The 7,929-nt window shown below is 46.7% G+C and overlaps 1 protein-coding gene across 4 annotated transcripts in view; it reads right to left on the minus strand.

The window, feature by feature from the left end:
• Positions 1 to 4,309, minus strand: part of CD59 (CD59 molecule (CD59 blood group)) — a 23,726-nt gene extending 19,417 nt beyond the window's left edge. For 3 of the 4 annotated variants that reach the window (XR_001161211.2, XM_023509053.1, XM_003781542.3), the window contains exon 1: positions 4,225 to 4,309. The gene's annotated coding sequence lies outside the window, so the exon portion shown is untranslated. Of the gene's footprint in view, positions 1 to 1,909; positions 2,118 to 4,224 lie in introns of those variants that run through there. The other variant, XM_012804210.2, reaches the window with a different exon arrangement.
• Between the last annotated feature and the right edge of the window lie 3,620 nt (positions 4,310 to 7,929).

Here is a 7,929-nt window from a genome sequence, read left to right on the forward strand (position 1 = left end):
AAAAAAAAAAAAAAAAAAAATTATTAATGATGTAACATTCAAGGAATTCAGGGGTGGGTGTTTATTTGCACGTAGCAGGTTTAGTCTCAATAACATATGAGCCCACGGTGAGCAGGTGTGCGCTAGATACCAGGCGTGGGTGACTGTTGAACAAGGCAAGGCCCCACTCTCAAGAATCTTACAATCTGGAACTAAGGAGCAGGAAGAAAATATGAAATTAATGTATTAAAATATTATACAAGAGAACCATAGCACTGGTTCTCAAACTTCAACAGAATTGCCTGGAGGGTTGGTGAACAGATTGCTAGACCTCAGCCCTAGAAGTATTAATTCAGCAGGTTGGCTGCAAGGCCCAAGCATTTGCATTTCTATCCACTCCCCAGTCTGCTGGTCTAGGGACCTCACTGAGACCCACTGGGCTACAGTGACCTGGCACAAGGGCCAGGCTACTTCCAGATAAAAGCTGAAATTGTCTCTCCCAAAAGGGCTGTAAAAGAAGCTGTTAGTTTTGATTAAATATTCAGGAGCTGCTCTACTTCTAAGTGCCCATGTGATTATGCCACTGAATGCAAACCATTAGGCAAATTCTTGTTTCAGGTTTCACTTGCATTTGATGAGCAATGCTATCAAGAGCCTATACTAAGTGTATAGTAATTGGAGTTACTCCTCAGACAATGCTATGGGAAATCTCATCTCTGCCTCCAATTATAAACGTTAAGAGGAAGAACCTGAGGGGTAAGAAGGAAAACTAATTTATGTAACCAATTTATGTGGCAGGCAGAATAATGCCTCTCCCTCAAAGACATCCACATCCTAATTCCTGGAACCTGTGAATACAGGCAGCCTTCCATGGCAAATGACTTTGCAGCTGAAGATTATGGTTATAGAGATTCTTCTGCATTTTCCAGTGGGCCCAATGTAATCACAGGATCATTAAAAGAGGAAGGGGAAGGGGGTGGTGCCTGTGGCTCAAAGGAGTAGGGTGCCAGCTCCATATGCGGGAGGTGGCGGTTTCAAACCCGGCCCTGACCAAAAACTGCAAAAGAAAAAAAAAAGGGAGGGAAGACATCAGAGTCTGTCAAGAGATTTGCCTATAGAAAAAGAGGTAAGAGGTTCAAAGAGGTACACTTAACTCACAAGTGCGTTTTGTGTGTGTGTGTGTGTGTGTGTGTGTTTTGAGCCAGAATCTGGTCTTGAACACCTGAGCTCAGGCATGCTACCCTCTTTGGGCCTCCCAGAGTGCTAGGATGAGACACAGCACCTGGCCTATGATTGCTGACTTTGAAGCCCTTAGCCAAGACATACAGGTGACCTAAGGACGTGATCTCAGCTTAACTAAGGAAACTAAGAATGGTCCTCCTCTCAGTCCTCCAGTCACAAACACTGCCAATAGCCAGAATGAGCAAAGAAGCAGATTCTCCCCCAGAGCCTCCAGAAAAGAACACAGCCCTGCCATCTTGGTTTTAGCCTGGCGAGACCTGTGTCAGACTTTCAATGTATGGAAAGGTTAAGATTAATAAATGCACGTTGTTGGAAGCAGCTGTACTTGTGGTGATTTGTTTCAGTAGCAGTATAAAACTAATGTAGCAACCTCTGAACTGGTGAGTGGTGGAATAGCATCTAAACCTGGGTTTGAGCTCAGAACTATCTTAAACTCTCTGGTGGGGAGATGTCTTGTGAATTCAGCTGAGATCACTGGAGAAGAGATTTGCCATTTGCAGTGTTTCCAAGAGATTCACAGATGCCCATTAGGAGAGTTACTGCTCCTGGGACGCTGGGGCCTTAGAAGAAGAATTTTAAGGCTAGAAGTGTCCTAAGAATAAAACCCAATGTCTTTAAAAAAAAAAAAAAAGAAAGAAAGAAAGAAAGAAAGAAGGAAATTAGTGAAGGCCCAGGGGAAGGAAATTACCTGTCCCAAGGCAATAGGTTACTTGCAAAACCACATTGCATGGATCTTGCTTCTCTTTACCAGGAGTTGGTAATCCACAAGGTACCTGGTATTGGCTGTGTTAGGGGCCTTGGGGTTTTGCTCTAAGGATGTCTGTCCCCTTCCAGATACACACAGTGCCTGTTGTAGCCAAGCATGCTGAGGCAGCCACTGAGCTCAGTTACTCAGTTAAAGGTCTAATTACTTAAGCAGGTGGACACAAACCATCATCACAATGGAAAAGCCACTCCCTAGGACCAGCTGCCAAGGTCCTACAGCCTGGATAAAACACTCTGTAATCTCTTTAAACATACAAAGGGGTGTGCTTCCCCTTAGAGGAAGCAAATTGAGCCAAAACCTCACATTCCTAAATTTCCAAAGAGAACCTCTGGACTAGGTACTCATGGCCCTGTCCTGTGAGATTACACCATGGATAGCCAAAATTATATTGATTTATTTTTTTTATTTGTGAGACAAGATCTCACTCTGTAGCCAGGCTAGAGAGCAGTGGCCTGACTCACTGTAACCTCAAAGTTCTGGGCTTATGCAATCATCCTGCCTCAGCCTCCCAAGTAGCTAGGACTACAGGTGTGCACCACAACCTGACTCATTTTTATATTTTTTGTAGAAGCAGGGTCTCGAACTCCAGGCCTCAAGCAATCCTCCCACCTTGGCCTCCACAACCCATTGTGCCAGCATAGTCAAGGTTTAATGAAGATATATCACAAAGACATAGGACATACATAAAAACATATCTTTGTGTTTAGACAACTTCAAGCACTTGTGGTCTTGGTTACATATGTGGCAGTCTGGATGGGAGTCTTCAAGGGATGGCCCAGAATTTTCAAGGCACTCCGTATCTGCTGCTGTCAAAGATGAATGCCATCAGAAACCCACCGTCCCCATCCTAAAATTCATTTCTATTTTTGAGACAGTCTCACTATGTCACCCTTGGTAGAGTGCTGTACCATCACAGCTCACAGCAACCTCAAACTCCTGAGCTTAAGCAATTCACTGGCCTCAGCCTCTCAAGTAGCTGGGACTACAGACGCCAGCCACAACACCTGGCTATTTTTTGTTGCAGCTGTCATTGTTTTTAGCTGGCTTGGGTCGTTTTGAACCTGCCAGCCTTTGTGGATGTGGCTGGCGCCATAACCACTGTGCTACTGGCACAGAGCCTAAAATTCATTTTACTTGAGTTTTGTTTTCCAAGCCACTCCACATAATGGGATATTTAGCAAACAGTTTCCAGTCTTCACTGTGAAAATACAGAAACCACCACTAAGTTTTAGGAATGATGATTGTAGTGAGGCAATTCCCTCTTTGTCTCCCCCTTTACACATCGCCAGATCACTGTAAACTGCCAGTCTCTAGGAAGGGTGCGCCCAACCCTAAAGCTGAAAGCAAAACACCACTTAAAAAACAAACCCGGAGACCCAGACAACGTCAACAAAGAAGGGAGAAACTTCAGGCTCCTGCCAAGAGCTGGCCCCACAGATCATTCTTTAAGGAAACTCTTTACTAACCTCCCATAAGCAAGGACATGCACATTGTACCTATTTCTAGCACCTAAAACCAAGGCCTATCCCATTCCACGCTAATAATAAATTACAAATTTATCTTACAAGAAACAAAAGACTAGGTCTGCCCAGGAACATCTGCATAATTGAAGCTTCCTTCACTTGCCTCTCCCTCCTAACCGTCCTCCATTTTACCTACGCGTAGATTTCTTGGGCCTCACAAAGCTGTAACCACTTTGCTTCGCCAGCCTCAGCCCCCTGCCTTTCCCCTCCTCGCTTAAGGCCTTTAAAGGCGAAGGTTCCAACTTGCCCTGCGGAAGAAAACGGCCACAGCTTTTCTACCCTTCGTGTCTTTTCCCAGGTGCGTCCTCAAAATTTTGACTTAATAAGCCTCCGGGGACTGAGACTTTTGCCTCATTAGCTCAGTCGCACCGTACTTGAGTTGTCTATTTCAGTCCTGATCTCTGCGTTTTAAAATTCCAAATATAGACCTCCAGAGAAAATAAGAACGGCCGTCATTATGGAAGTTGGCCTTTTCTTCCTCCCCAAGGAAGGTGGTGAGGGGCCGGAGAAGATATCTCCGGAGGGAATGGAAGGCAGAGCCCGCGGAGAGGGGTGCCCCGATTTTCCTCCCTAGCGAACAAAGGCAGCCCGGGCGTCTCCGCCTCTGTCTCCAGCCCAGCAGGGCGCGCGGGGCCGACGCGCGGAGGGGCCGCGCTGCGCCCGGGGTGCTCGGACGGAGACCCGGGCTCGGCCGCCTCGCACTGTGGGCCTTACCTGACAGCGTCCAGCTCCCACTCCCAGCGTCGCGGAGTCGCTGCCGGATCTGCACTCCGGCCCGTACCCACCGCGCCCTAGTGACTCCGCCTCTCCCCGCATCGGGGCGCGGAGTTGCGCCTCCCCCCTCCTCCCGCTAGTTTACAGGCGGCCACGGCACTCGGGAGTCAGCCGGGTGACCCGGACTGGATGGGCACCTTTGAAGTGGTGGGGAAGAGCAGGTTTATGGCGGCCTCCTCGAATTGTTATGGACAATAACATGAAACTTAAAAAGACACCAGATTTTGCCCTTCCGTGTGTGTTTTTTGATTTTTAGAAACAGTCTCTGGCGTCGTCATAGCTAGCAGCAACCTCTAACTCTTGGACTCAAGCGATCCTCTTGCTTCGCCTTTCGAGTAGCTGGGACTACAGGCGCCCGGCTAGTTTTTTTCTGTTTTTTAGTAGAAACGGGGTCCTGCTTTTGTTCAGGCTGGTCTCAAACGCTTGCGCTCCAGCTATCCACCCGCCTCTGCCTCCCAGAGTGCTAGGATTATAGGCGTGAGCCACCGCGCCCTGCCTACCCTTCCATGGTTTAAAAATAAATTATATTTAAATGTTTTTCAGGAAAAAAAATTTGTGTGTGCTCATACTTACCTCGTACCCCAGCGCCCACTTAACATGTCAGGTTACCACTGCTCTCAGGCTGTGGTACCTCCCAAATATCCTTCACCCACAGCTGCCTTGTGACTTAACTTGTAACCAAGACAAAAATGTTATGCGTTTAAAAGCTTAGTGGGCAATGCAACTTCGAGTTTTTCCATCAGCTTAGTTGTAGCTACTGGGCCCCAGAGCCACCCCACTGAGCTGTCAATTGAGTGGCTCATCCGAGCCACACCCCACAGCGCCAGCCTGGACATTTCCACACTGCTCTGCTCAACAAGCAGAAATTAAGGCCTGCCAGGATATCCTCAGACCACATAAGCATAGAGATATCACTGACTACCTGAGGCTTTGCAGAGATGTAACAGAAGAGCAGCAAATAGGGCTAGCCATAGCTGGCGTGCTACAAGGTAAAGGGAACTGCTATAACTGTGGCAAGTCAGGACATTTTAAAAAGGAATGTAAGGGAAGAGGCCCGGGACAGAAACCTCCAGGCATCTGTCCACGATGCAGAAAAGGGCCCCATTGGGCTAGAGAATGCAGATCAACTTCAGATACAGATGGAAAGCCACTAACCTCAACCCAATCGGGAAACGGGAAGAGGGCCCAGCCCCGGGGCCCGTCACAAACCAGACAAGCTTTCGGGGCACTCCAGACATCCCTGAACCCACAGTGGCACCCTCAGGGAACAAACTATCTATCGAGCAGCTTGTCCGAGCCACCCCAAACAGTGCCGGCTTGGACCTTTCCTCCAGACAAAGAGTAATTCTAACCCCAGACATGGGACTGCAGCCAATTGGCACAGGAGTATATGGACCACTCCCATATACATGTGTAACACTCCTGTTAGGAAGAAGCAGCACAGCCTTAAAAGGATTATTTGTGGTCCCAGGCATCATAGATGCAGACTATAAAGGGGAAATACAAATCTTAGCACACAGCCCCAGGGGTATTACAGTAATCCCAGAAGGAACACGCCTTGCACAGCTGGTGCTACTTCCCATGTTTAAGACCAACAACCCCGTGTTGCAACCACAAAGGGAAGGGGGGTTTGGTTCCACAGGAACTGCTGCCTTCATGGTTGCATCGTTAACAGATAGACCTATGAAACGACTAAAAGTTCAAGGAAAGTACATGCAAGGCATTTTAGACACCAGGACAAATGTATCTGTGATATCTATGGGCTCATGACCACAAAAATGGCCTGTAGATAGACCAGCTACCTCAATTATGGGAGTTGGAGACTTGTCACAACCTTTCAGGTCAGCAACAATATTGCACTGGGAGGATGAGGAAGGTGCCACTGGAGAATTCCAACCATATGTGATGGAATACCTTCCCTTAAATTTATGGGGGAGAGATGTACTTAGCAAATTGAACCTGGTACTCACTAACAAGCAGCCTTTTTGCTCGGGGCCACTGAAGAAGGGGCAATTCCCCCTCAAAAAATAACGTGGAAAGAAACCACGCCTGTCTGGGTACCTCAGTGGCCCCTCACCCAAGAAAAACTCCAGGCAGCTCAACAATTAGTGCAGGAACAATTAGAATTAGGACACCTAGAGCCTACCACATCACCGTGGAACACTCCCATTTTTGTTATAAAAAAAGAAGTCAGGAAAATGGAGGCTCTTGCAGGACCTCAGAGCGGTTAACAACTGTATGGTAACTATGGGAGCGCTGCAACCAGGACTTCCTAGTCCAGCAGCAATTCCTTCTTCATGGCACATATTGATTATAGATTCAAAGGATTGCTTATTTACCATACCGTTACATCCTAAGGACAGGGAAAAGTTTGAATTTTCAGTGCCGGCCATTAACCATGCAGCACCAAACCAGAGGTACCAGTGGAAGTACTTGCCTCAAGGCATGGCCAACAGTCCAACCATGTGCCAGTCATATGTCCATATTGCCATACCACCTCTTAGGGAAAGCCTCTCAGAAAGAGGCAACAGGGTAATGGTAATCCATTATATGGATGATATCCTACTAGCTGCAGACAATAAGGAGGAACTTTTAAAATGCTATGACCAGCTCCAAGTATTGCTAAAAGGAGCAAAACTCCAAATAGCTCCTGAGAAGGTCCAAGTCACAGAGCCTTATCAGTATTTAGGATATCAATTAAGAGAAAAAACTATAACATCCCTAAAAGTAACTATACAAACATCACACTTTAAAAACCTCCATGATTTCCAAAAGCTTCTAGGAGACATTGCTTGGATAAGATCTGATATCCCGAGAGATCAGCAAATTCAGAGACACACACAAGAAACTGGAAGAAGAGAAAGGCAAAAAGGAAAAAGAAAGACAGGAAATTGAGAAGGAACGGAGAGAAAGAGAGAGGGAGCGTAAAAGGGAATGAGAAAGGTGAGAAAGGGAACGAGAAAGGGAATGAGAACGTGAACAAGAAAAGGAGAAGGAACGGGAGCGGGAACGAGAACGGGATAGGGACCGTGACCGGACAAAAGAAAGAGAAAGAGAACGAGAACGAGAGCGAGAAAGAGAACGAGAGCGAGAGAGAGAGTGAGAGAGGGAACGGGAGCGAGAAAGGAGACAAAAGTCCAAATTCACCTAGACTCCTTACCACAGCTGGAAAAGAAGCTCTAGCTAAGGTAGAAAGAGCCTTAACTGAGGCCCAACTAGATAGAATAAAACCTGGCCAAGAATTAAAGTTCATAATATTTCCAGCAAGAGGTCATCCCATAAGATGCCTATGGCAGAGTGGGCCACTATATTGGGTGAACCCTCGCCTTAGCTCAGATAAAATCATACTTCCATTTCATACAGCAGTAGGAAGGCTAATAAAAAAGGCTCATGAAGCTGCCACAACCATATTTGGTCCGTACATAGATGCTATCATCATTCCTTACGAGCTGAGCCAATTACAAATGCTCATCAGTCAGGACAAAGACTGGACACTTCTTCACTGCCTATATTCTTCCAGGTGGGAACATCATTATCCCCCTGATAAAAGGTGTCAATTTTACATAAAACATCCAGTCACTTTCCCTGTTGTTACACAACAGAGCCCTATTCCCAAAGCCAGGACAGTATTCACAGATGGCTCTG

This window comes from Otolemur garnettii, unplaced genomic scaffold (genome assembly GCF_000181295.1).
Source record: "Otolemur garnettii isolate 467f Iridium unplaced genomic scaffold, OtoGar3 scaffold00001, whole genome shotgun sequence".
Lineage (NCBI taxonomy): Eukaryota > Metazoa > Chordata > Mammalia > Primates > Galagidae > Otolemur > Otolemur garnettii.